Consider the following 26315-nt stretch of genomic DNA (forward strand, 5'->3'; position numbering starts at 1 on the left):
TGGCAAATGCCGCCGGCATTCGATCCTCTGGGCACAGCGGCGTGCCGGTTCTGGGGCCGTGAGACGAGCACCAACTGCTGGGACCGCACAGCGATGCAGCTATGGGGCAGTCAGCAGGGGGCCACAATGTTTTGACATTGCAAATTGCTTTCCCCCCGCCCTGAAGCACAGCAATACCAGAATGAGACCCGCTCTGACAGTGGAGAAGCAAGTGGAAATAGCCCAGAGGAAGCTTGCCAGGCCAGACAGTTACCAGTCAATTGGGAATCAATTCAGAGTGGGGAAATCTACAATGGGGACTGTTGCGATCAAGTAGCCAAGGCGATCGGTACTCCTCTGCTACGGAGAGCAGTGGCTCTAGGAAATGTGCAGCACATAGCGCAGGAGGGTTTTGCTACAATGGATTTCCCTAACGGTGGTGGGGTTATAGGGATGTGAGTTCCCTCTATCTTGGCACCCAGCCACCTTGCCAAAGATACATTAACCACAAGGAGTACTTCTCGATGGTGCTGGCTCACAAGGGCCATTTCACCGACATCAACATGGGATGGTCGGGAAGGGCGCATCTTTAAGAGCTCCTGCCTCTTCAGAAAGCTGAAAGCTGGATCTTTCTTCCCAGTCCGGAAAATTAACATTGGAGGTGTTGAAATGCCAACAGTGATCCTTGGAGACCCAGCCTACCCCTTGCTCCTGTGGCTCATGAAGCCATCCACAGGCAGCCTGGACCGCAGTCAGGAGCAGTTCAACTGAGCAAGTACAGAATGGTGGTGGAACGTGCTTTTGGGTGTTTCAAGGGAAGGTTCCGCGCTCTGACTAATTTCAACCTCCGTGAAAGCGACATTCCCATAGTTGTGGCAGCCTGCTGTGTGCTCCATAGTATTTGTGAGAGTAAGCGGGAATGTTATCTGGCAGAGTGGGGGGTTGGGGCACAGCGCCTAGCCAAAGATGAGCAGCCAGACACCGGAGCATCAAGGAGAACACAGCGAGGGGCACTGCAAATCAGAGAGGCTTTGAAAAGCAGCTTGATGAGTGGCCAGGCAGAGATTGGAGAGGCATGTGTGTTGCACTTAGCGAGATGCTCCTGCAGTAAGTGTGCTTGCTTTAACCCTTCCCTCCTTCAACTCAAGCTATAAAGAGCCTGTTGTTGAGAAATCCTGCATTTTTATGTCGGGATCATGGCAGGGACAGCAAAGGAGTTCATGATGGGGGTGTCCACAGACGTGAGTAGGACAGCCTTTTATTCCGGGACACATCCCTGTGGGTTGAGTGTAAGGCTGCCCTTGACTCCCTCCACCCCAACCTGTGCTCTAAGGTCTGTGGGGGAGGAAGCTATGGGCCATGGTGAGGCAGGACTGTGGTTCCTCAAGGGCTGGAGGGCATGCATGGAGCGTGGTGGTGTGGACCCATTGTTAGAAATTCGACTGAATGTGGTAAAATTCCACCTAAACTCCCAGTATAGACCAGGCCTCAGTCCGGGCTGAACTGAGAATTTCCCTGGAGAAGAGGCAAGCCTGGGGCGAGGAGCTGAGGAGTTGCGATGTAACCAGAAAAGACTGCAGAGTCTGGCAGAAAGGCGCTGTTCCTGCCCCCATGGTGTTTCACTGCAGACGGAAAGGGAGCCCCCGTGGTAATTTACACGCTGGCCACGTGGCCAAGTGCAACACGAACATCCGTGCGAAAGGGAATCCAACATGCAGGCGCTGAGCAGGCCAGATGAAAGCACTGACTAAAATGTAATGCCTCATGTCTCGTATTTGATTATCCTAACTGCCCCTACCTCCCCATGCCTTGGCATTCGTTTGCTAATTGGCTTGGCAGCATCCCTGCAAATGTATCCACCTATCCCTGTGCTTGAGGTTTCATGGATGCCAATCAGTCACCTGTGGCTACGTGGCATTTCACTCAGCCTCCCTCAAGAGGGCAAAACTGCCACCCAGTCACTTCTCTGGTTGCTGCAGATTAGCGTGCGCGAGGCTGAGATCGGCTAACACTGCATTCCTGGCATAGCTCTGGCCCAGCCGTGTCCTTTTGTGCACACCATTCTATCGTGAACCACCTGGCTAGTTTCCTCCTGCTGTCCCATCACGCTGATTCCCGGCTCCTTTTCTCTGAGAACCTCACACATTTCTCCTCTCCAAACCGCTGCAATTCCTGCACAGAACAAAGTAGTGCCCGAGAGGCTACCATTGCCGTTCATGGATCAGGCTGAGTTGCAGTGAGGCGGCTACATTTGCACAGGCTTAATCTGGGAGCAGTTATGCATTGTTGGGAGTACCGATCTGGCACAGGTACCTTATTTGCACGTGCATGGTGGGGATTTGAGTGTGCAAATGTAGGTGGCTGGTTTTCAGGGCTCATCAAGGAGGGTTAGATCTTTTTCAAGCGCGTTCGTATTGGAGTCAGATCTCTTGTTTCCCCACCCTATGGGCCCGCAGAGCTCAGAGAACAGCAGCGCAAGCTTTCATAAGCAGCCCAACCAATTTGCCTCCACTCTCTCTTGGAGAGGCCAATGAGTATTTCAGGTTCGATGGCCCATTTGATCCCCGGCCCCTGTTACAAAACTTCCAGCAAAGGGTGTCTGTTTTGATGAGAAGACCAGCCCTCTAAGAATATGGACTGCAGCCACCCCCAAGGATTGCGAAGTAGGCCCTGGATTTATAATGTGTTTCAGTCACTGCTGAACCAGGTAAGATTTGTATCAGGAATGCAAAGGTGAAAGGTTCTGTCTCCAACTACCGCTGCCCTGGCTTACTCTTTCCCTCGTGGCCCTAGGATCAGACATGCATCTGACGAAGTGGGTCTTTGCCCACGAAAGCTTATGCTCCAACACTTCAGTTAGTCTATAAGGTGCCACAGGACCCCTCGCCGCTTTTGCAGATTCAGACTAACACGGCTACCCCTCTGATACTTATGATCATTTTGTTTCCCTGAAAAAGCGGCATGGGTATTTATCGTGTGAGACCTTTGGCAAGCCACTTTGTGTGCCTCAGTTTCCCCATTTATAAAAGAAGGGTAATAACATGTCCCAACCTTGCAGAGATAGTGAAAGGATAATTAACATTCATGAGACGCTCAGATACTATAATAATGGGTGCCATGTAAGTACTTCTTACCCAGGAGTACATGGCCCCCTTGGGTATGCAAAGGTCTTTGAGGGGTACATCAGCTCATATAGATATTTGTCTAGTTTTATGACAGGCTACAATAAAAGCTCTAACAAAGTCGGCACACACTAAAATTCCATGCAGACACTGACTCATTTCCACTACTCTAGATAAATTAGGCTGAAATGTATGTATAATATTTACATACCAATTGATTTATTTTATCATATTGCAAAATGAGGAAGCCCGCCTTTTTTTAGTAGCAGTAGGCTGGGCCACCTTTGCATTTCTCCGGCTGATTTTGTAAGTACGTACTTTTAAAGTGAGAGGAAGCCTGGGGATAAGCAGGACAAATCGGACTCCTGAAAGGGGTACAGTCACCTGAAAAGGTTGAGCACCATACCTACCTGTCTCCTCCATCCATCTATCCTCCCTGAATCCACCAGTGATCTCTATGCCTGCTGCTGAATTTTTTGCTCCACTTATGCGGCCAGCTTGTTTTGAATACAGAGTCCTTCTTCTCAACAAAAATGATGAGGGGTTTGAAGCGGGTCCCATATGAAGAAAGATTAAAAAGACTTGGATTTTTCACCTTAGAAAAGAGGAGACGAAGCGGGGATAGGATAGAGGTCTATAAAATCATGAGTGGTATGGAAAAAAGTAAATAAGGAAACGTTTTTTACTTGTTCCCATAATATAAAAACTAGGGGTCACCAAATGAAATGAATAGGCAGCAGGTTTAAACAAACAAAAGGAAGTTTTTCTTCACTCAGAGCACCATCAACCTGTGGAACTCCTTGCCAGAGGAGATGGTGAAGACTAGGACTTTAATGGTTCAGAAAAGAGCTAGGTAAATTAATGGAGGTTAGGTCCATCAATGGCTATTAGCCGGGATGGGTAGGGATGGTGTCCCTAGCATCTCTTTGTCTGGAAATGGATGACAGGAGAGGGATCACGTGAGGATTACCTGTAGTGTTCATGCCCTCTGGGGCACCTGGCATTGGCCACTGTTAGCAGACAGGACACTGGGCTAGGTGGCCCTTTGATCTGACCCAGTCTGGCCGTTCTTGTGTTCTCGGCCAAAGCACCAAGCGTGTGTGTGTGTGTGTTTATCTCTCTCTGCACTCTTGACTCTACAACTTGGAGGAATTTCGACTCCTCCATTCCAACGTGGTTATAAAATTAGCCCAAAGGCTTCCACTTTTTCCCCCCCTTTCTCTCACGCTGCACAGCCAGCGCATCGTCTCAGAAGGGACGCGCCGCATTGGAAGCAGAATGCCGGCATTGTTCTGCTCTGGATGCCCACCGCTCCCGGGTTCTGTTGCAGCTTCAGTCATGTATGTTTGCATATGGTAAAAATATTTAGTCCACGGCTAAAAAAAATATTATGCCCAGGATCTGGGGCCAGCGAGGTATAATGCCACCTATGTGTCCAGATCGCTGGAAGTCCAGAGGTACAGAGAAGTATTTATGCGTTCTAAGCTTAGCCAGAGTTGCACGTTTAGCTGTTGGGTGCGAATGAAAGATATTCTCCCTTTGCCGCTCCAACCTGCATTAGAGAATGATTTGACTCCCCTCACTCTTCAGCTAAACAAATGATAAGCGTGCTATCATTTGAGGGAGAGAAATGCCTCGTACAAGGTTAAAAGACACCCAGCCGGCCTGCCCTCTGAACCCCGGGCACGAATATCGGTGTTCCAGGGTGAGGCTGTGGGTGATGAGTGACAGAAAAGGTCACCAGATTTACGTGCGCGTTCACGTCTCTTCTCAGGGACGGGCATGTGGGGCAGGAAACGCTTTTCATTTGCGAGGGCGTTTGCTGCTGCAGCGTGTTGATTCCGCGGGTGGGCTTTCTGATCGGCCGAGAGCGGAAATCTGAGTTTTATTGCTTTCAGCCATGCACTCCAAAACACCCCCTAAACAAATTCAGAGCAAGCCTTGAGGGAAAACAGAGGTAGAAAGGAAAACAGGCCCATTCCTGACTTCCAGAACCCAATCAAGTCCCCTCTTAGGGTTGGCATCTGGAGTCACGTGGCTGCCTACTTTGTGTTCTGCCTGCCCTGCCTTTCAGCATCAGGCCAAATTCAAGCCATACTCCTGCTCCAAACTCTCTCTACCTCTGGGCTGCTCAGAGCAATGATGTAGATGGGGTGGGTAATAAAATGGGGAGGGGTTACCTGGGTTAGCCCCAGTGGGCTGCTGCCACTGTATTGACCTGCGCCTCTTCAGGTACCGGCGATTGCAGCTCCCGTTTGTCGCGGATTGCTGTTTCCAGCCAATGGGAGCTGCGGGAAGCAACATGGAGCAGGACACTGCTTCCTGCAACTCCCATTAGCCAATAACGGCGAGCTGAGGCCAATGGGAGCTGCAGGAAGCTACACGGACCGGGACGCTGCTTCCTGCAGCTCCCATTGGCCGATAATGGTGAACTGAGGCCAATGGGAGCTGCGGGAAGCTACATGGACCAGGATGCTGCTTCCTACAGCTCCCATTGGCCGATAATGGTGAACTGAGGCCAATGGGAGCTGCGGGAAGCTACACGGACCGGGACACTGCTTCCTACAGCTCCCATTGGCCGATAACGGCAAACTGAGGCCAATGGGAGCTGCAGGAAGCTACACGGACCGGGACGCTGCTTCCTGCAGCTCCCATTGGCCGATAATGGTGATATGAGGCCAATGAGAGCTGCAATTGCCCGTCTTTGTGGAGGTGCAGGTAAACACAGTGGTGGAGGCTCACCAGCACCTATCCCTGGAGGACCAGATCCAGCCTGTAGGCCGGTATTTGCCCACCTCTGATGTAGATGGAGCCATTAGCAGTTCCCGCTGGGGATTGGAGCCTCCCCAGTGTTTGGGTTGGAAAGGGACAGGTCAGATCTTGGGCTTTGCTTTGGTCTGTTTCAGGGCTAAGGAGTCAGCCGAGGGCCCAGATCAGCACTTCCTCTGCACAGCTGGGGGTGTTTGGGTTGGGTTCTGCCTCTAATCATTTCACAGGGTCTCTTTTTTTCATTGCCTTTGTGAATGGATCAGGAGGTTATGAAAGCGAGGGGCACATGGGGCTGGCTAAGGCCTGGCCCCGGTTCTGATCTTGGCCTCTATGCTCCTCTTCTCTCCTGACTGCTGTAGGTGGGTGGGGACCCCTGGACTGTTCGGTGCCGCGATGGGGCTCCCATACAGCTCCTCTTCCCTACAACCTCAGAAGGCTTTGCGTTCACCTTGGCACGGAGGGTGGCTTATTGGCAGTGTTGACCAATGGCAACCCCTTTGCATGTGGCCTTCTTTTCCTCTTAGGGAGAGGTAGCATACATCCAAACGCAGACGGCTCTGATTCGGACTCCGTATCGCAGCATTTCCACAGGGCTGGGCCACCTTCCCCATCAGGGGGCACATTCTACCCCCAGAAGTGCAGTTTGAATGCTGCCGGGAGACCGCGAGGCTCTGGAGAGCGATGGGCCCTGTTTACCCCCCAGCTCCTTCTGTGCCTAGGTGGGAAGGTGCATTTTTAAAGAAACACAAATACATCAGTATGATCCCAAAGGCGGGCAGCCGCCGCGCCAGCTTCCCACACAGTGCCTGGGCAGTGTGCCTTCCCAAATCGGAGCACACGCTCTGTGGCCCATTCAGACAATGTTGGAAGGGACACTGTCGGCCAGGGACTGTAGCAGAAAGCCACAGCTAGCGGCAGTGAATAAAGCCAGACTGTGGCTAGGGGCACTTTTAGTGGTGGGTTTTTTCATGTGCCTCCTCTTTTGATATTGGACTGAGGCCCAACACGCTCGTTTCACATAAGCCACCACACAGCCCAACTATAGTCACAATTTATGGCTTGATTCGAACCCGGAGCCTTCAAATGCCAGTCCTGCTGATGCTAGAAATAAGTTTCTAGAGAAAATTCATAATCGACCAATTCCAACGAATTAGGAGCAGGCACTTTGGTGCGTTATCCTCTAATGGGGGACAGGAAAGAGACCTTTCTTCTGGTTGCCATGGGAAGACAAAGGAGAGAAAGGTTAATTTATTTTTGTACAGGAGTAGTAAGGAATAATTTCCTCCTCTTTTTATTTTTTTGGAAGGGAAAGTGAGTGGAGAAAGGTGAAACAAACTTGGACAGGGAAAGAGTCTGAAGGAATCTTTGTACATTTTTTTCCTCCCAGTGTTTTGAAAGCCATTAGTATAAAGTAATTCGGTACACTACAGCCATTCATAGCTCAGCTGGGGGTGAGAGCGTGTGTATATATAGCGGGTGTCTGTGTGTGCCCGCACCATTCTGGAAAAGAGAATAATTTGTTCACAATATAGTTTGGTGTAAAATAGGCCAGTTGTTTGAATGTGTGTTTAGTATAATGTCTAAGTGCAAGTATCAATACGTCTATTTATTAGCCGAGCCTTGTGCTAAACAGGCCTCTGAATAAACTATACAGGTCCTGCAAAAATGTAAATTTTAGTTATCCCTTGGAGACATAATTACAGGAAAACATAAAGACAGCTATTTACAATTTGGGAAGCGGGACTTTTTTTTACTGCTGATAGATACTTTTTTTCCCCTTCCTCTTTTCTTTGTAAATGCCAGTCTGTAACATTAGCAACCAACCCTGGTTTTCTCCCTTTTCAGGACACCTCCGCCACATTCCCCCATCTGCTAATGAAAGCAACAAGGCGGGTGGGGTGATTATATTTTGCAGGGCCAGCTTTCGAGCTCACACCCAGCACTTCTGGAAAGCTCGAAAGCTTAGAAGTTGCTCCAGTAAGAGATGCTACCTCGCCCGCCTCGTCTCTCTAATATCCTGGGAGTGGCACGGACACAGCAACCCTGCTAATTAAAGGAAAGTTATGTCTCCGCATTCCTGCTAATGTATTCCGTTGCCTGTTTGGGTGTACGGAACTCTTGAATTCCTCAACTCTCCGTACCACTGGCTTTCCCTGGACCACAGTGAAAGGTTTCATTCATGCCTCCCGTCCTGCCTTCTTGAATTACCACACCCTGGGCCTCCGTTTCTCAGCCTCGCTCTGTTTTCCTTTCATTAGCAGGATTCCCATAGTGTACGTCTATGAGAAGCTGGTAAGGGATGCTACATCTCTGTTAGCCTAAGGATTCTGCAAATAGCTACCCCACCACTGTCCTGCCATTTCTCATAAGCTTTAAGGGGGAGGAGAGGAGAAAGCCTAAATCCTAATCTGAGGCAGTTTTTTTTTAAAGAAATAAGAATATAAAACAGATTGAAATTGGAATGTGTTATTTATAGTGGCCGTGTGGGATCTTTCATTCAAAAATAAGGGACCCCCTCACCATCCCTTCTGTGCCTTTCCTCCTGATATTATTGTTTTTATTAATACTAATATAAGAAGCAGGACTCACATACATGCGCCTGGGGTATGTCTTGCCATCTGCTGGTGAGGCAATTGCCCCAGGGTCTGGCAATTCTGAAGAGGCCAGGGCTTGGCTGCCACCCCTTTAAATCTCTGCCAGAGTGCTGTGTGGTGTGCTCCTGAAGGCTCTGAGGGCTGGGGGGGAGAGGCAGCAGACTGTGGTCTAGGTGGCACTGGGGGCTGGCTGCCCCTTCTGCCCGAGGCTCCACCCTTCCAGGAACGCGGAGCCAGCCTGCCCCCTCACGTTGCCCAGGGTCCTGGCATGGCATGGCTGTCAGCCCCCTGGCTTGCTGCTTCTGGGAGCACCCAGCAGCTTCTGGTCTTGTTACACAGAGAGGAAAAATTAAGGGATGTCCCTTGTAACAAGGGACTGTTGGCATCCTGTTGGCATCCTAGCTCTGCTGGCCGGTTGTTGATAACCGATTGTGCTAGGGACCAGGGAAGGGTGTTGATAGATGTGTTGGGCACGTTGTTAGCCATGTTTTCAAAACTGGCCTCTAGCGTTGTCCCCTTGCTTTCTGGCACCCCGCTGGTAAGACACTTTGAGCTTGACTTTTTGGCATTACAGTACTAATAAGCAGACTGAGCTTGTATCTCAGGCTTTTCATCCTTACCCCTCAAAGTGCTTTACAAAGGAGGTCAGTATCCTTATCCCCATTTTACAAAGGGGGAAACTGAGGCACGGGGAGCCATGCCTTGCCTGTGGTCGCTCAGCAACCTAGTGGCAAACCCAGGAACAGAACTCCTTTGTCTAGTTGAGCCAGTGGGCCCTGCTGGCACTCTCAGAGCCAACAGCCCATGGACTTACGGATGCTCAGCATTTTCTGAAAATCACTTCCTACGTGCCTCAAGACAGACACCCCCCAAAATTCAGTCATCTTAAATCAGTGGCCACTTTGGAATATTTGGGCCAATGCATTTGTCTGTTCATGTGACTGTTGACAAGGCATGACAACAGCAACACAACAGCATGTGTGGATGTGTAACTGTATTGGGTGTGTATGAGGCTGCATGTGTGTTTTGAGTATAACTGTACCTCCATGCTTGTGTGCCTTCACAAGATACATGTGTCAGTCTGTCTGAATGTGCAACACAGAGAGGGTTTTTTTTTTTTCTTCCTATTTTTAGCACCCAAGCTGTAGCCTTACGAAAGGGAAATGAAATAGAAGAAAACCTATTGCAGATTTCGGATCAGTTCTAATCTGGCGCGTCTCAGTGGAAATTCATTTTGGTTAGTATGATTCAGTCTGGTCATCGTGTCTTTCCCACTGCTACCAGTCTGGATTCAGAAAATGAGTTTTTAAGAAACCCCCAATTGGGCAAGGGTTGGAAAGGTTTGTGATTAGTCAGTTTACTTGGTGAAGAAAGACCAAAGAAATGAGAAGCATTTGCTGGTCCCTGACTGCAGCCGTCCGGATGATATCACCATATCAGCTTAGTAGAGTTTTTTTTCTTCTTTTCTTTCTCCCACCAATGTGTTGCCCCTTTTATCTGCTCTTTCATTTTATTGTAAGGAACGGATCCCGAAAAGGCTCAAATGTGTCAACTCAAACGACCCCAAATGTAGCGCCCCTTTTTCGATCCGCTCTAATAGTAGCTTGGCACTCAACAGTTCCCTGCATGGCTGCTTCATTGCTTTTCATACAAGTCTCTATGAAATGAAGAGATCCTTGGTTCTAGCAAAGATCTGTGTCTGGGCCCTCCCTGAAGACAGCCTGCTGGGGCGTGAGGTCGGAATTAATTTCCCATTCATAGGCTGTCTCAAAGGCTGGGACTGCCACATGTTATGGTAATGGAGAGGGAGAAATAAGTGACACTCTCTGGCCATTTGCAGGGAGTATGTAGATCTGTAACCATATGGCCTTTATGTTCTCTGCTTTGCACGTTAATATTTCTCAGGAGTTGGCCTGGTAGCTACTTTGTGAGGAGAAGAAATGCAGCACATTATAGAGAAGAGAGATATGCACACAGTGCTCGCTCTCTCAGAGACATTACTTTTGTTCTTTCTTGTTCTTGTTGTTTTCCTTCATCTAAAAGAGCGATGGAGAACCTAAGGCTCAGGGGCCAGATGTGGCTCCTGGCTTGCCTGGGTTTGGCTCCCAAGGCTCAAGGCTCTCCCGCTTTGAGGAGGGTAGCCCGTGCTGGTGCTCCAGCCCCTCTGCCATCCCCCCATGGGGCTGGAGCACACAATCTACCAGCCTGCTTCTCCCACAGGTTGTGGTGTGCAAGGGGATTATGGGGAGTGTCTTTCTCCTTCTCAGTCAGGGGCCACATCAGTGAGGGTTTGGTTGGTTGGTTTTTTTGCTTCTCACTTGTGTGCAACCCCCGACTGATTTTTCTGTGGGTCAGCAGCTCCCGGCCCAAAACAGGTTTCCTGCCCCCGCTCTAAACGGTCCTTTTGATAAGACATGGCTGTTCATTGTGTAGGGAGAAACATAATTCCAGGCTAGTGCCAAGGGAGGGCTGAAAGCTGATGACCAGGAAGGCAACGGGCCGCGTTGCCGGGTGGAAAATGGAGAAATTGGGATGCTGGGATAGCGGGAAGACCTTCTGGCATCCAAAGAGCGTTATTTGCCTGCTGCCGCTGATGTCGACTGACAGTTCTCCACTCCTCCCAGCCTTCGTGCATGCTCTCCATCGGTAAGCCCTGCACCCACCTTTCCTCAGCTTGCCCTGTCTCTTGTGCTTGTCTGACTGAGAGCTGATGAGGAGACACCCAGTGCCTTATCTCTGGGTGGCAAGCACCATGGTAACGGAATATGGTCCCCTGGATGTGTTTCCAGCAATCAGTGGGGTAATGTTTGACTATCGGCCTCGGAGTGCTCCTCTGACTTGAACCGCCTCTGGCCTTGGGAGATGGGTGAAGGTAGGCCCTTCTGCCCAGGCCCTGTCCTTAGTATCACTGGAGGCGGGGCAGCATGTAGTCCAACCTTCCCCAGTCCCACAGCATGGGGAGAGTGGGCGCCGCACGGCTGCAGCCTCTCCGGCCCCAGAGCATGCGGCCCCAGCCTCTCCGTCTCCAGCAGGCGTTCTGGGGGCGGAGCATGGGCGGGGCGAGGCTGGCGGTTTGGGAAGGCAACGCCTCCCCCTGGCTCGCATACCCGCCGCCCGGGCCTCTGCCATCTAACTGCTTCCTTTTGGGCAAATGAGACAACCTGGCGCCCAAGGTGCCCTTTCATTGCCGATTGAAATGACTGTCCCCACGCTGGGGTTGTGATACCGTTCCGCAGTTGCCATCGGTCCGTGTGGCTGTGCCAGAATCCCAATTGACTACGGGGGCAGGCTGCTCTGCATCCTGGGGCCGATATGCAAATACCGGAACTCTGGGTGGAGAGAGGGCCAATATGCAAATACCGGAACTCTGGGTGGAGAGAGGGCCAATATGCAAATACCGGAAGTCTGGGCGGAGAGAGGGCCAATATGCAAATACCTGAACTCTGGGTGAAGAGAGGGCCAATGACGGGGTGTATTTGCCGTCCTCATCTCTGGTGGAGAGGCTGTTATCACTTGGATTGCGGATGTTTGCGTCTAAGGCAAGGAACACTTGCAGGCCAAGTGCCAGCAGTATTTGGGGCCCTGACCTGTGGGGTGCTGAGAATATTGTCATGGAGCCAGTCGTATTCTGAGCACCCCCTGGGAGCCAGAATTCTCCCTGAAGGCCCCCGACTCTGTTTTGAGCCTGTCGCCGTAATACAAAAGTTCATACTGAGACCTCTTCTCGCACAAAGTTCTTTCTTCCGCCCGTCTGTTCTCGCAGCAAGTCCTCCCGCACCTGCCTAGATGACCTCCAGGCCCAGACCCAGGCAGGGTTTCCCAGCATGGGCTCTGCCTTCCAGACTCCCCTTGTAGCAGGGACTTCCCTGTCAGCTCCTTTCTCACACAGCTCCTTGCAGCTCGCTGCAGCTCTTTACCATGGAATCAACCGATCTCTGTCAGGTCTGGTTCTTCGTTAATCTGGGGTCACTAGCCCCAGACCTTCCAGCCTTTCAACCCCCCCATCACAGGCCAACTTGTCCAATGGCCTCCGTCTAGCTTCTAGAATATTCAGAACCTGCCTTGAGACCTTCTCACTGGGCACTGAGCTGCTTGGCCAGCCTGCATGCTCCAGCCTCCCTGGGCAGGTCCAAATCAGAGATGGTCCCTGCTGAGGCGTTTGGAACAGGACCTAAATATGAGCTGTTCAGGGTTGAGGTTCTGCTCTATCACGTGTGCACAGGCGGGACTTCATGTGTGACCCTGGTGGGTGAAATTTCAGGGCCTAGTTCTGAATGTTTTGGCTCTGATGTTGGGCCCAAACGACGGACCTGTGTGTAGCTCCTGACTGAGGTGGGATTGAACATGTAAGACCAATGGACCCAGGAAGTCAGCAGCTGGGATTGAACTTGGAACCTTAGGGGCTAAAGCCACGAGCCTCAACCACATGAGCAAAAAGCCACCTCTTAGCTACGGCGGTAGAGCGCACGTCACTCTCCTTCGCGGCCTCAGTGCCTCTGAGTTACAGACAACCCAGAGACAAACTAGAGAAATGGTCTGAGGTAAACAGGATGAAGTTTAATAAGGACAAATGCAAAATGCTCCACTTGGGAAGGAACAATCCGTCTCACACATACAGAATGGGAAGCAACTGCCTAGGAAGGAGTACGGCACAAAGGGATCGAGGGGTCACAATGGACCACAAGCCAAATATGAATCAACAGTGTGACGCTGTTGCAAAGAAAGCAAACATGATTCTGGGATGCATTAACAGGAATGTTGTGAGCAAGACACGAGGAGTCATTCTTCCGCTCTACTCTGTGCTGATTAGGCCTCAATTGGAGTATTGTGTCCAGTTCTGGGCACCACATTTCAAGACAGATGTGGAGAAATTGGAGGTCAAGAAAAGAGCAACAAAAATGATGATCTAGAAAACATGATCTCTGAGGGAAGACTGAAGGAACTGGGTTTGTTTAGTTTGGAAAGGAGAAGACTGAGAGGGGACATGATAGCAGTTTTCAAGTATCTGAGGCTGTGTCTAGTCTACATCCCTTTTCTTGAAAAAGGGATGTAAATTAGACACTTTGAAATTACAAATGAAGCAGGGATTTAAATTTCCCGCGCTTCATTTGCAAAAGTCGGCCACGGGTTTTTTTTCGAAATGGGGCTTTTCGATAGAAAAACAGCAGGTTAGACGGGGATCTTTCAGAAATAAAACCCTTTTTTGAAAGATCCTGTACTCCTCAAAAAATGAGGTTTACAGGATCTTTCGAAAAAGGATTTTATTTTCAAAAGATCCCCGTCTACACTGCTGTTTTTCTATGGGAAAGCCCCGTTTCGAAAAAACCCACGACCACCATTATGCAAATGAAGTGCGGGAAATTTAAATCCCTCTTTCATTTGCAATTTCGAAGTGTCTAATTTACATCCCTTTTTCAAGAAAAGGGCTGTAGTCTAGACACAGCCTCAAAGGGTGTTACAAGGAGGAGGGAGAAAAATGGTTCTCTTTGGCCTCTGATGATAGGACAAGAAGCAATGGGCTTAAATTGCAGCAGGGGAGGTTTAGGTTGGACACGAGGAAAAACTTAGTAACTGCCAGGGTGGTTAAACACTGGACTAAATTGCCTAGGGAGGTTGTGGAATCTCTATCACTGGAGATATTGAAGAGCAGGTTAGTAGGCACCTGTCAGGGATGGTCTAGATGGTGCTTGGTCCTGCCATGAAGGCTGGGGACTGGACTAGATGGCCTCTCAAGGTCCCTTCCAGTTCTAGTGTTCTATGATCCCCTCTGTTTGGAATGAGAGCTGGGAGTCTTGTTTGGCTCAATATGAATAAGGGGAAATTTGCAAAAATCAGAGCTGGGAAATTTCTCTCCAGCCTGAGTCTTTGAACCGGGGCATCGAAATAGTGGCCGTAATCCTTCAGACTGGTGTGGGAGAGCTTCACCATGTCACTCTTCTCTCCCCCATCTCCGTAACAGCCACTGGTTTCCTAGGAATGTCCTCGGCTGTCTTCCTGCAAGTGGCAAGCAAACATCATCGGGTCGTTGAGTCAACAGGCCCCCCCGCTCGCCAGTCTTCACCCCTGTGTGAGCATCTGGCAGAAATGAAAGGAAATCAGGAACAAATGAATATTCAATCAGCCAGCGCAAACATCTGAGCGCAGAATGGGACGTCTCTGGGCTGCCACGGCTGTTTGAGCAGCATTCCATCCAGCTGCTTCATCCGCAGTTGCAAGGCACCAGACGCATCTGGCGAAATGTGAGTGCCAGGAGGGAAAATGTCAGCTCTCATAGCCCCTCGAGCAGTATGTCCGCCTGCCATCTGTAGCATGCCGTGAAAAGAAGCAAATGTGCAATGGGTGTCCTGCGATCCATCCCCAGCAGGATAGAACGGGATTCCTCATTGGTAATACCCAATACCGTTCCAGATGAAAGTCAATGCCACCTGACTCGATGGTTAGACACGCATCTTCCAAGGAACGGGGCAGGATTTATTTAAATGCAGCCATACCCTTTTCAGCTGTTTATTAGCAAAACCTTTCATGCAAAGAGATGCACATGGCCTTGATTGATTTCAGATGAAAAATATGTATTCCCAGGCAAAAGCAGAGAACTTTGAAAGGAAAATGTCCTTTTGTTCTGTGGCGCTAGACGCTCTCTCGATGTCCACGATGGCAATGTGTTCACGTATGTGGCTGCAAACCAGTGGTATGAATATAGCCGGCATTGCTCTACATTCACTCTTTAACGCATGGCTTTTCCAACAGAAAGTATATGGACTCCAAGTTTGATTGCACACCAGCTTAAATTCATTGGCTTCAGTAAAGATTACTGTGGAGTGTGGATTCGTTGCAATGTAGCTGAAAGCAGATGATCCTGTATTCATTTGACTTCTCCTGGCATGTGTGTGTCTGGGTGTGTACAACACATGGCTTCTGGGCGCAAATACTATGTGAGTGTGCTGTTGTGCTTGTGTGTATTTTGAAAGCATAGCTCCTTTCTAAATGTTGGCAAATCAGATGTTAAGGCGAGCATGCTCACAACGTTCTCCAGAGAATATGTGATGAGGTGATGCGTTATATGTATCCTCCATAGCATAGAAGTCTCTAAGGGTATGTCTACACTATCCCGCTAGTTCGAACTAGCGGGGGTAATGTAGTCATCCACAGTTGCAAATGAAGCCCGGGATTTGAATTTCCCGGGCTTCATTTGCATGAAGCCGGCCGGCGCCATTTTTAAATGCCGGCTAATTCGGGCCCCGTGCCGCGCGGCTACACGCGGCACGGACTAGCTAGTTTGGATTAGGCTTCTAATCTATATTTTAGAGATGTGTGCATCTGTCTGTGTGTTTGTCTGCGAGTCTGTTCAAGAAAACTCCTTCTAAACGGTAAGACAGAGAATATCTTACTGCCCTTATATAAATCCATGGTACGCCCACATCTTGAATTCTGCGAACAGATGTGGTCTCCTCATCTCAAAAAAGATATACTGGCATTAGAAAAGGTTCAGAAAAGGGCAACTAAAATGATTAGGGGTTTGGAACGGGTCCCATATGAGGAGAGATTAAAGAGACTGGGACTTTTCAGCTCGGAAAAGAGGAGACTAAGTGGGGATATGAGAGAGATCTATAAAATCATGAGTGGTGTGGAGAAAGTGAATAAGGAAAAGTTATTCACTTGTTTCCATAATATAAGAACTAGGGGCCAACAAATGAAACTAATGGGCAGCAGATTTAAAACAAATGAAAGGAAGTTCTTCTTCACACAGCACATAGTCAATCTGTGGAACTCCTCGCCTGAGGAGGTTGTGAAGGCTAGGACTATAACAGGGTTTAAAAGAGAACTAGATAAATTCATGGAGGTTAGGTCCATCAATGGCTATTAGCCAGGATGGGTAAGGAATGGTGTCCCTGGCCTCTGTTTGTCAGAGGGTGGAGATGGATGGCAGGAGAGAGATCACTTGATCATTGCCTGCTCAGTTCACTCCCTCTGGGGCACCTGGCATTGGCCACTGTTAGCAGACAATGTACTGGGCTGGATGGACCTTTGGTCTGACCCAGTATGTCCATTCTTATGTTCTTATCTTCTAAGAGCTCAGGCCACCGAATTCGGTAGTCTGCTTCCTCTTCTCCTAGCTTAAAGCAGGGCCAAGGTTTGGTTGTGCCCAGAAAATGGGAAGTGCCAGGAATAGGACTGGTTTCCATAACATAGAAAGGGAGGGGCACAGAAAGGAGGGACACAATACTGAGAGTGGCCTCTGGGGGTAGCGAGCCCACAGGAGAGGGTTATATGCAGGGAGATGCTTGGGGGCAGCTGCACCACCAAGAGAGTGGCCAGCAGGGCCGTGGCTCCGCCATTTTGCCTGCCACCAGACTGGGTGAGAACCGCCCCCTGCCCCAAACGTCTCTCCCCTGGCTCTTGACTGAAGCGCTGGAGGGAGAGAAGCCCTGGTGGCCAGAGGGGGCTTTGGGGAGGAGAGAAAAAAGGCCCCTCGTGGCCAGGGAAGCTGAGAAGGGGAGAGAAAAGACCTTTGGTGGGCAGGAAAGCTGAGGGGGGAAGGTCCTGGCATCCGGGGCAAAGAGGAGGTAGGGAGAGAGAGAAAAGGCCCCTGCCAGCTGAGGAGGGGGAGAGAAAAGGCTCCACCAGAGGGGACTTCCCACCCTAAGCTCATCCTCACCCCTCAACCCTCACTCTCTCACCCGCCACCCCCTCAGCCTCCTGCCCTATCTCCCCACACATCCCCAAGGGCCTGCCCTGGCTCCTGCACCCCCATGCCACCAGCCCCACCCTGATGGACCTGGGCAACAGCATCTACTACGCATTAGAGCTATAGTCCCTGAGCCTGCAGAGACTTACGTACACGCTTGACTTTCAGGGACTACTCACACACCGGCTACATCTACACTACAAGTTTTCTCGGCAAAAAATATGTTAATGAGGGACTAATTTGCATGAGTCGCAATCCCATTTGCATATTTCCTGCCGATCCGGTTTTTTGCTAGAATTATTGTGCAAAAACAAGCAGTGTGGACGTATTCTTTTTGCACAAAACCCCCTTTTCCCACAAGATCGGTAAACCTCTTTTTTGGGGGCATAAGGATCTTGCAGGAAAGGGGGTTTTTGCTCCCCCAAAAATGTCCACACTGTTTGTTTTTTCACAAAAGCCCTAGTGAAAAACCGGATTGGCAGAAAACATGCAAATGATATCGCGACTCATGCAAATGAGTCCCTCATTAACATATTTTTTGCAGAGAAAACTCATAGTGTAGATGTAGCCACTGACTAGTAAGCCCACGAAGAAGTCCTCTAGGGTGGGGCTATGGTGGGGGAAGGCGATTGTTTTCCAGAGGTATGAGCGGGGACTCTATGGGTGTGTCTAGACTACACCTCTCTGCCGACAGAGAGATGTAGATTAGCCACGTCGAAATTGCTAATGAAGCGGGGATTTAAATATCCTGCGCTTCATTAGCATAAAAATGGCCGACGCTTTTTTTCGGCACGGAGCTTTGTCAGAGAAAAGCTGCAGTCTAGAGGCTGATCTTTCGAAAAATAAAGCCTTTTTCGAAATATCCCTTATCCCTCGTGAAATGAGGTTTACAGGATCTTTCGAAAAAGGCTTTATTTTTCGAAAGATCAGCCTCTAGGCGGCAGCTTTTCTCTGACAAAGCTCCATGCCGAAAAAAAGCGGCAAACATTTTTATGCCAATGAAGCATGGGATATTTAAATCCCCACTTCATTAGCAATTTCGATGTGCCTAATCTACATCTCTCTGTCGGCAGAGAGGTGTAGTCTAGACACACCCTTGGATACTGTTCCCAGCTCTGATTTGCTGTGTGACCTTGGTCCGCGGTGGCAGATGATCCACCTGGAAAGCGGGCATAATGGAATAATGCTGATGAGAGCTGTCCGGTAAAGACAGAGAAGAGGGAGATTGTGGCCTTTTTTCAAAACTTGTCATTTCTGTTAGTTTCTCTTCCTTATCAAAATAGGTTGGTGTGGTAAAGCACGTGGAGAAGATCCTTTTAAGGAAAGTCACTACAGGAATGTGAACGAGGGTGCATTATTAAATATAGCATGTCCATCATGTAGAGAGCTGGAAGGAGAGAGAACCTCTAGATTCCTCTTTGTGTAGGGAATTGAACAGGGGCTCATGATGGAGATTGTCCGTACTATATAACAGGGGTGGGAGATCTTTTTTGGGTCGGGGGCCACTGACGCACAGAAAAATCAGTTGGGGGCCACACACAGGTGAAAAGCAAAAACAACAACAACAACAAAAACCCCAGACCCTCACTGATGTGGCCCCGCCTAAGAAGGAGAAAGACATTTTCCACGTTCCCCTCACACCAGACTCTGGGGGGGGGGGGGACAACCTAGGAGATTTTGTGTGTTCCTGCCCTGCAGTGGGGCAGCAAGGTGCCCTGAGCCTTGGGGGCCGGATCCAGGCAAGCTAGGGGCCACATTGGTTTACGTTCCCCACCCCTGCTATATAAGATACAAATACAACATGCAACATAGATTCTCTGTAGTGAATAACAACGGGAACACAACTGAGAAATGTTTGGTTGCGTTTAAGGCTTACCAAAAAAGATGTTACATCTAAGCAATTGAAAACCACATGCATTTTCTTACAATCAAAGCCAAAAGTCGTTTTAGAGCCCGTATTCCAATATGTCAGCCCCCCCAAACCCTTTTCTCAAAATTTTTATTGGAATTCCACTTGACTGTCAAGATTAGATGACAAATAATTCTCCACATTTACAGCGCTACCTACATAAGAAGCGTAATTGGACAAGGAATTTGGCCTTGCTGCTGTGGAAATGGCAACAGAGACTATGTGGATAATCCTTTTTCCCTTTTAATCATTGAAAATGACGGAGGGAGTATTGTTTGAACGAGGGGCACTCCCATCCAATCGTGACCTAGGGAAAGGGGACGCTGCATTCTTCTTTTAGGCTTCGTCTTCCCTGCGAGTTCTTCTGGCAGAAAATATGCTAATGAGATCACAACTTATGCTAACGCGTCCCTCATTAGCATATTTTCTGCCGGAAGAACTCGCCGTGAAGACGAAGCCTTAGTGACAGTGGTGTAAACTGAAGTGAAGTCCGTGCAAGGAGAGCCTGATTCTGCTCTCTGTGGCACCGGTGCAAATCCGGAGCAGCTGCACTGAAGTCACCGGAGAGAGGGCGTGGTGATTCCATGGGTGTAAATCAGAAATAGCCCCACTGATGCCGAGAGAGTGACTTTGGCTTGACACGGGCATAAGAGATTTGGAGCCAGGAGAGTCTGTTGCTTTGATCCTGTGACCTAGAACTGGCAGCTTTCCCTTCTCTGGCAGGAGTTTCGAAACGGCGCCCTTTGAGATTGTTTTCCTGAAAATGCAGCCCATTATCTGAGACTTTGTTGGGACTTTTTTTTTTTTTTTTTTTTTAATTAAGGTCTTGGCTAAATTTTTTATTAAAGGAGTGTGGTAGGTTGGGTTTTTCCCCCCCCCCCCTCCTTAAGGATTTGGCATGCACTCCTGCCCGCCATCCTACGGCCTGATGTTTTCTCCTTTGCCATATTTCGGGCTGGTTTTCCCCCTCCCCCTTTGCACCAGAGGTGCAGATAAATCACTATGGTCTCTGCTCAGCTTGTCTCCTGCTCCTGTAGGCTAACTTCTGTGTGCTACTGGCTGGTGCTGCTTCGAGGGGGCGTGCGCCGCACGTCTCCGTGCCTGTGGTCAGTAATGAAGACTTCTCTTTTTATCCCCAGATTGCTGAGGAACAGCACAAGACTGCAGCTCTTCAATCCCTTCCTTTGCTATTTAAACCCCGCACAGGAAAACGCAGCCCTCCCGCCCAGCCGATTGATAATGAGGTAAGCGAATACCCTTTTGTCATTTAGGGTTGGTCACTGATGTCATGAGAATATTATTTGTGTTTGGCCTGGAGAGGTGGGGGGAAGGTAAAAAGTGCTGTTTGCCACATGTCAGTGCTCTGGGTTTTTTAATACCTCGGCTTGCAGCGTGTGCTTCAGTTATTCCTGGGGTTTGTGTTTTCTTTAGTAATCTGCCTTGCTCCGGGGGTGCTGCCTTTCCCTGGAAAAGTACCTTTAACTTTTTCTCCTCTTCCCCTTTTCTTCGTTCCGTGTCACGGTGAGCTCGGCAAGAGTTAAACATGATGCTTCTCCGCTCGGAGGCATTTCAGCTATTTGTGTCATCCCTGAGCTTTTCAGAAATAATGGCCTTTTATTTTTACAGCTAAAAATTCCTTCTCCCCACCCCCTCCTTTTTTTTTCTTTATTAGACGGTGATGCGATCGTGCTTCCGCGGGTTAGGTATTAGTCATGGGAACCCCTAAGATAAACACAGCTTGGCTTCTGCTGTCACTGACCCGCTGCCTTTTGTAAACTCCAACGGCTTGCAGCAAGAAATGCGGTGTGGTTTTCCTTTCCCCGGGCGGCGTGATCGTTCGTGTGTCTCTGAGAGACAAGGAGTTAATGAAGTGCTGCCTCCCCCCCTCCACGTCCTGAGTTCATCTGTTTTTTTAAAAAAGAGAGAGATGTGGAGAAAGATCTGCTCATCTGCTGTACAGAGAAGTTGCCTTTGATGTGAATTTTTCATTGGTTGTTGGAGTGGGGCTTTTTTTAGTCCCTTTCCTCTTACCTACCGTCTCTGGAGCGCGCTTACGAAACTGCATTCCCCTGCTGGCTCCTACTAGGCACAGCTTAATGTGCACTTGCAAAAGTTTTTGCAATCACACCCGCCTAGCATCTATGTGGGAAGCTACCCCGTCCCCAGCTGAATTTTCCTCTGGGGAACGGGACATTCTGGGCACTACCAGGCCTTTGGGAACTCTGTCAGGGTCTCCGCATCTAACTACTCCACGTGTAGAAGACAACTGGACTTGTAGGACAGTACGAGCAAATGGTTCGCTAGTGGCATGTCACCTCTCCTGGCACCAATCAGCTGCAGCGTCACAGCTGTGCAGATGGCCCGCATTCTGCTGATGTTTGCGGGCGTTGGTTTGGTTTGGTTTTCCTTTTTTTTGCCATGACAAAGAAAATGGATCCTGCCACTTTAAGACAGGAGTCACTTTAAGTGACTTTCCATTTGCCTCGTATGGAGAGCTGAGAATTGTGGTTTCCTATATTTCCTTTGAATTGTGTGCAGTAGTTAGAGTGAGCTTAAAAAAAACACAACTACTGTACGTTTTGGACGCTTTTCCTTCTGCAGCAAGGGACAGACGAGAGAGGCAGGGAGAGGCATCTTGCAAATCGTTGGAGGAATGAAGAAATGGGGAAGGTTTTTTATTTTTCCGTTACCACGTTAGTTTGGCTCCTTCCCACCTCCCCTCCTTTTCTCTGTGTGGAGTCTCCATATGATGAATTGTGTAAGAAATCATGTACAATGCCAGATAGGCTTTTCCTCAGTACAGTGCGTCCTATTATGAATTGGCATCCGGCTGCGGCTGTCGGCGTGAATGTGCGTCGATCTCCGACGTACCGCTGAAATAGACCAGGAGGGTTTTGAGAGAGGTGGATTCTGTGCATCTTGTGTCAGCCACAAGTCTGCCGTGCTTGCGTGAGCAGCTGTGACGCGATTCCAAGGTGCGGAACGGATGGCATTACAAGCACACGCCAGCTTCTGGGGCGGGCGGAGGGGGCAGGTGTCCCCACATTACATTTCACTCTCTTTGCACAATGTTCACTCTGAAAATCCAGGCAGCAGCCTGGAGGCGGGTGGAGGGAACGTTTCTGTTTCCTCAATTAACTGGGACTTGCCTTCTTTTGACAAACGGAAGGCAGCGCGTTTTAGACTCTGGATTCGTGGAGTTGTCTCAAAGTGCCAAGTCTAGTTATACAGGGACTTTTGAGTGCCAGGTGGAGGAATCTGAGTCACTCTCGGCTACTTAACTCCTTAGAGGCTGAACAGGTTTAGGGTACGTCTACACTACGGAGAAGATCGACCCTCTGGAGGTTGATCTTCTAGTGTTTGATGTAGCGGGTCTAGTGTAGGCCCCCAAACCGGACGCCGAAGGCAGCCCCCACCGGCGTCCTGTAATCCTCATTCTGCGTGTGCTCCTGTCGGCCTCCCTCAGTGTAGACGCCATGGCTCGGCTTAGGGTAAGCTGTTCCTTAATCCGACCTGCCTACTCTAATGTAGACCTAGGCTCAGAGTCTGTTACCTAGTCACTAGAGTTAAAACACCAGTGTGGCCCAGCATGAAGCTGTTGGCAACTTAGAGAAAAATTCACCTGCAATTCTCACCTCATTCCTTGTGGGTACCAGGATCGCGTTGGTCTTTACCTGTCCAGGTCCTGAATACATGACCGACTGCCCCAGACTGTACAGTGGGCATGGAAGAATTTTCCAAAGCCAGGAATAACTGCCACTGTGGTTAATAATATCGGCGAGTCAAATATTAACATTCTGACTCATGCATGAATTCCCAGGCACTTCAATGGGAGTATTGAATGAGGAAACGGTATGGGCTCAAGTATTTTGCCCAGTAATAATATATGATATGAAGGTAGTTCCTTTTGTTGAAAAGGGTTGCACAGCAATCTACAAACAGCATAGCCAGGAGTCACTTTTCCTGCCCTTAAAAAAATGTCCCCTCTGGGGTGGAACACGACAGCTGCCCAATAGGGTGGGAGAAAGAGCGAAAGAGGACATTGTAACCCTTTGCAGTTGCTGGAAAAAAGCCCGCAGGCAAAAGGAAGTTCTTTCTAGAATCCTTTGGCCAGGACACTGGGGTTAACATCTTTCCTTGCATGAGAAACGACTTGAGATTTTAAAAAAATCCAAAGTAGCCAGAATGTCTGTTCTTTGTCCAAGGAAGGCACCAACCTGGTGGGACGCCAGGTGAGTTTTGACTCAGCTGGGCTAAGGAGCATGATTAAATAAGAGATTTTGTTTGAAACAACCCCAAAGATGGCACTGGAATCAAAAGGCTTATTTCTCATTTACATGAGAGCCCCACTTGGACAGTATAAAGGAATCTGAATATAAATGCAAATTGGATTTCCTTGAAGGCCTTCTTACACTGCAAGGAAATGAGAATTAGGCCCAAAGTTTTCAGCACAGAAAGTTACCGCATCCACTTGGAGCTGGCTGGAATCACGTTTACACAAAGGTTACATTAGACCACGTGTGCAGTGTGAAGAGGCCTTTAAAAGGAGGGAAGTGGGTGTGGCCCACGAAAGCTTATCACCTATTAAACCATCTTGTTAGTCTTTCAAGTGCTACATAGTTTTTCCTTTTGTTTTTACATATCGGGTATAGTACCTTCACATTGCCAGAGTGCAGTAAAGGGACCTGTGTGTACACGTTCGGTTCGGTTGGTGGGCATTCGTTCTGCAGAAGACTTCTCAGACGTGCAGCTAGCTTTTTTTTTTTTTTTTTTTTTAAAAATAACTGTGGAACCCAGAATGAATGTTAGTTATGCCAATGTAAGTGCAGGTTGCACCTCTAAAATCCAGAATTCTCTGGTCCGGCAACATCCGTGGTCCAGCATGACCTCCGATGTTCCAGGGCCAGAAAGACCCAGCGCACTGCAGGGGGGTGGGGACCTGGGAGCTGGCGTACAGCTCAGCAGGGCTGCGGGGGGGCCGGGAAGCGGGGAGAGGGGAGGGCCTGAAATAACCTCCGCGGTCCAGAAAAATCCCTCATCTGGGACCAATCAGGTCCCCAGGGTGCCAGACCAGGGAGGTCCAACCTGTAGAGTATAAACCAGTGCAGTCACTCCTGATTTACCCCGAAGTGAAGGAAATCAGAGTATGGGTCCTAAGAAGCAGCTGCTCCTTGAAGGCAGTACGTGTTTGTTTTGTAGAGTCGTGCAGAATCGTCGCCATAAAAACCCGATGGAAAAGAAGCCACAATGGATCTTTTACTATTTAAACGTCTTTCTCTTTCCTCCCCGCCCTCCTCTTCTGAGGTTGACCCTTGAAATCTGTGTCATTATTGACACAACTTCCTGCATTGCTAACACAGTCCTGAAGGTTTGTTATTGTAGGGTGGCTTCTGGGCGCATGCTGCTTTCTTGCTACAGACTGCTTAGGAGCACTGGATTGGGCATGCAGGCTTTTCGTGAGTGTGCTGACATTGGTTCACCTGTGTGTCACTTCAGGGTTGCCTAGGAAAACAGAGATACTGGCGCTTTGTATTGGGTTGTAAAGCACACCGAAGTGTTTGTGTTGGAGGGAAAAGGCGTTGGCATTTCTCTGGAGAAGCAGGAGGGGTAGTTGGTCAGCACCTGCCGACAGTGACCGCCAATATAGTTTCATTCTCCTTACGTGCACCCCGCGCATCTTGGATGTTGATCTTTTGTAAAACTGGGCAAATCTAGGAGACATTTCTGACAATGCAGCCGCATCCTTCCTCCAGCGCCATGAGAAATGCCTCCAAGAGTAAACACCTGTATCACAGACCGCCTCCTTCCAGTAAGCGTGCGCTATAGCTCAACCAAACGTACGGGCGGAGGTCGGGAGAGTCCAGTGGACCAGACACAGAATTCCGAGTCAGGCTGTTTCTGCCTCTGCTATTGACTAGCTGCCATATGTGTGCCATAGGCTGAGTCATTGCCTTTCGGTGTGCCTCAGTTTCCCCATTTGTAAAAAGGGTGCATTCACTTTCTAAAGCCCTTGGATGGACAGCAGGCACTGGGTCAGTACCAAACTGTTATTTATTCTCTCTTCCCCTTTGATTGGAGAGGACACAGTAATAGCAGGAGAGTGCGGATGAGTCATCTAGTCTGGATCTAACTTTGCTAATGCTGTTCCTTGTAGTTTTTACACCCACTCCCTTACTGGGGACTTCCTGGGCAATCTGATATAGCTCTTGCATCTGCTGATCTCTCAAACAAAACAAAGGAGACACACTGTGTTCTGGGAAAACCCCCGCTCCTCTACCTTCCTGTAGGGCTATAAAACTCAATCTCCCTTTATTATCTCCGGGAGATGCTGTTTTTTTGTTCATTGTTTATTTGTGCTCAACTTTCTGCATCAGCTGAGCCCCTACAAAGGTGGTCCTTCCATAGCCTTAAAATCTGGCTGTCACCCCTCCCCCCGCAAGCTGCAATGTTTAATCTCTTGATCTGAAAACCATGTAGCAGCTTTCCTCTCGTCTCCTCAGCACCAGGCGCTGTGTGTCTGTAATTTATCTTTTCCTTACTCGTCCTGCTTTTTAGCCTGCTGATGTCACGACCCAGCATGCGTGACATCACAAGTGTATCAGTGGGGATGTCATTGCTGGATTGTGACATCCCTGAATGAATTAGACCCCTCGACTTCACTCATGTCTTGCTTATCGAAAACGATAGGAACAGAAAAGCAGGAAAATCATAGCCCTTCCAGGGTAGCTTCATGACTTTTGAGCTGAGCACGAGGACCCTTGTTATAAGTGAGCCGTGGAGTTGTGAGGTGTATGTAATTTTGCCTGTGTGCACCCTGGAATGCTCTATTGCACACAGGCCTGAATGAGCAGATGAAAGATTCTCACCTTTCCGAGGACAGGGGGTGGAATTTTCCGGTGTGCACATGGAGCCTTTCCCATCTGAACTTGGGATTTCACTGCATGCTTGCAGGGTCAGTAGACTTCCTACTTGCTATTACGTCTTTAACTTTATGGGTCCCTGAAAATATCCCCTCAACAAAGACTGGGACTTTTCCGGCCTACAAAAGAGGTGATTAAGGGGGGATAGGATAGAGGTCTATCAAATCATGACAGGTATGGAGGAAGTGAATAAAGAAACGTTATTTACTTGTTCCCATAACATAAGAACTAGGGGTCACCAAATGACATTAATAAGTAAACAAACAAAAGGAAGTTTTTCTTCACAAAGGGCACTGTCAACCTGTGGAACTCCTTGCCAGAGGATGTTCTGAAGAC

At 49.1% G+C, this 26315-nt stretch overlaps 1 protein-coding gene across 4 annotated transcripts in view; it reads left to right on the forward strand.

Moving 5' to 3' along the window:
* ZNF469 (zinc finger protein 469) overlaps nt 1–26315 on the forward strand; it is a 545453-nt gene that overhangs the window by 394783 nt on the left and 124355 nt on the right. For all 4 annotated transcript variants that reach the window (XM_075939905.2, XM_075939908.2, XM_075939909.2 and 1 more), the window contains one exon: nt 20199–20303. The gene's annotated coding sequence lies outside the window, so the exon portion shown is untranslated. The remainder of the gene's footprint in view (nt 1–20198; nt 20304–26315) is intronic.

This window comes from Pelodiscus sinensis, chromosome 12 (assembly GCF_052426305.1).
Source record: "Pelodiscus sinensis isolate ZL-2025 chromosome 12, ASM5242630v1, whole genome shotgun sequence".
Lineage (NCBI taxonomy): Eukaryota > Metazoa > Chordata > Testudines > Trionychidae > Pelodiscus > Pelodiscus sinensis.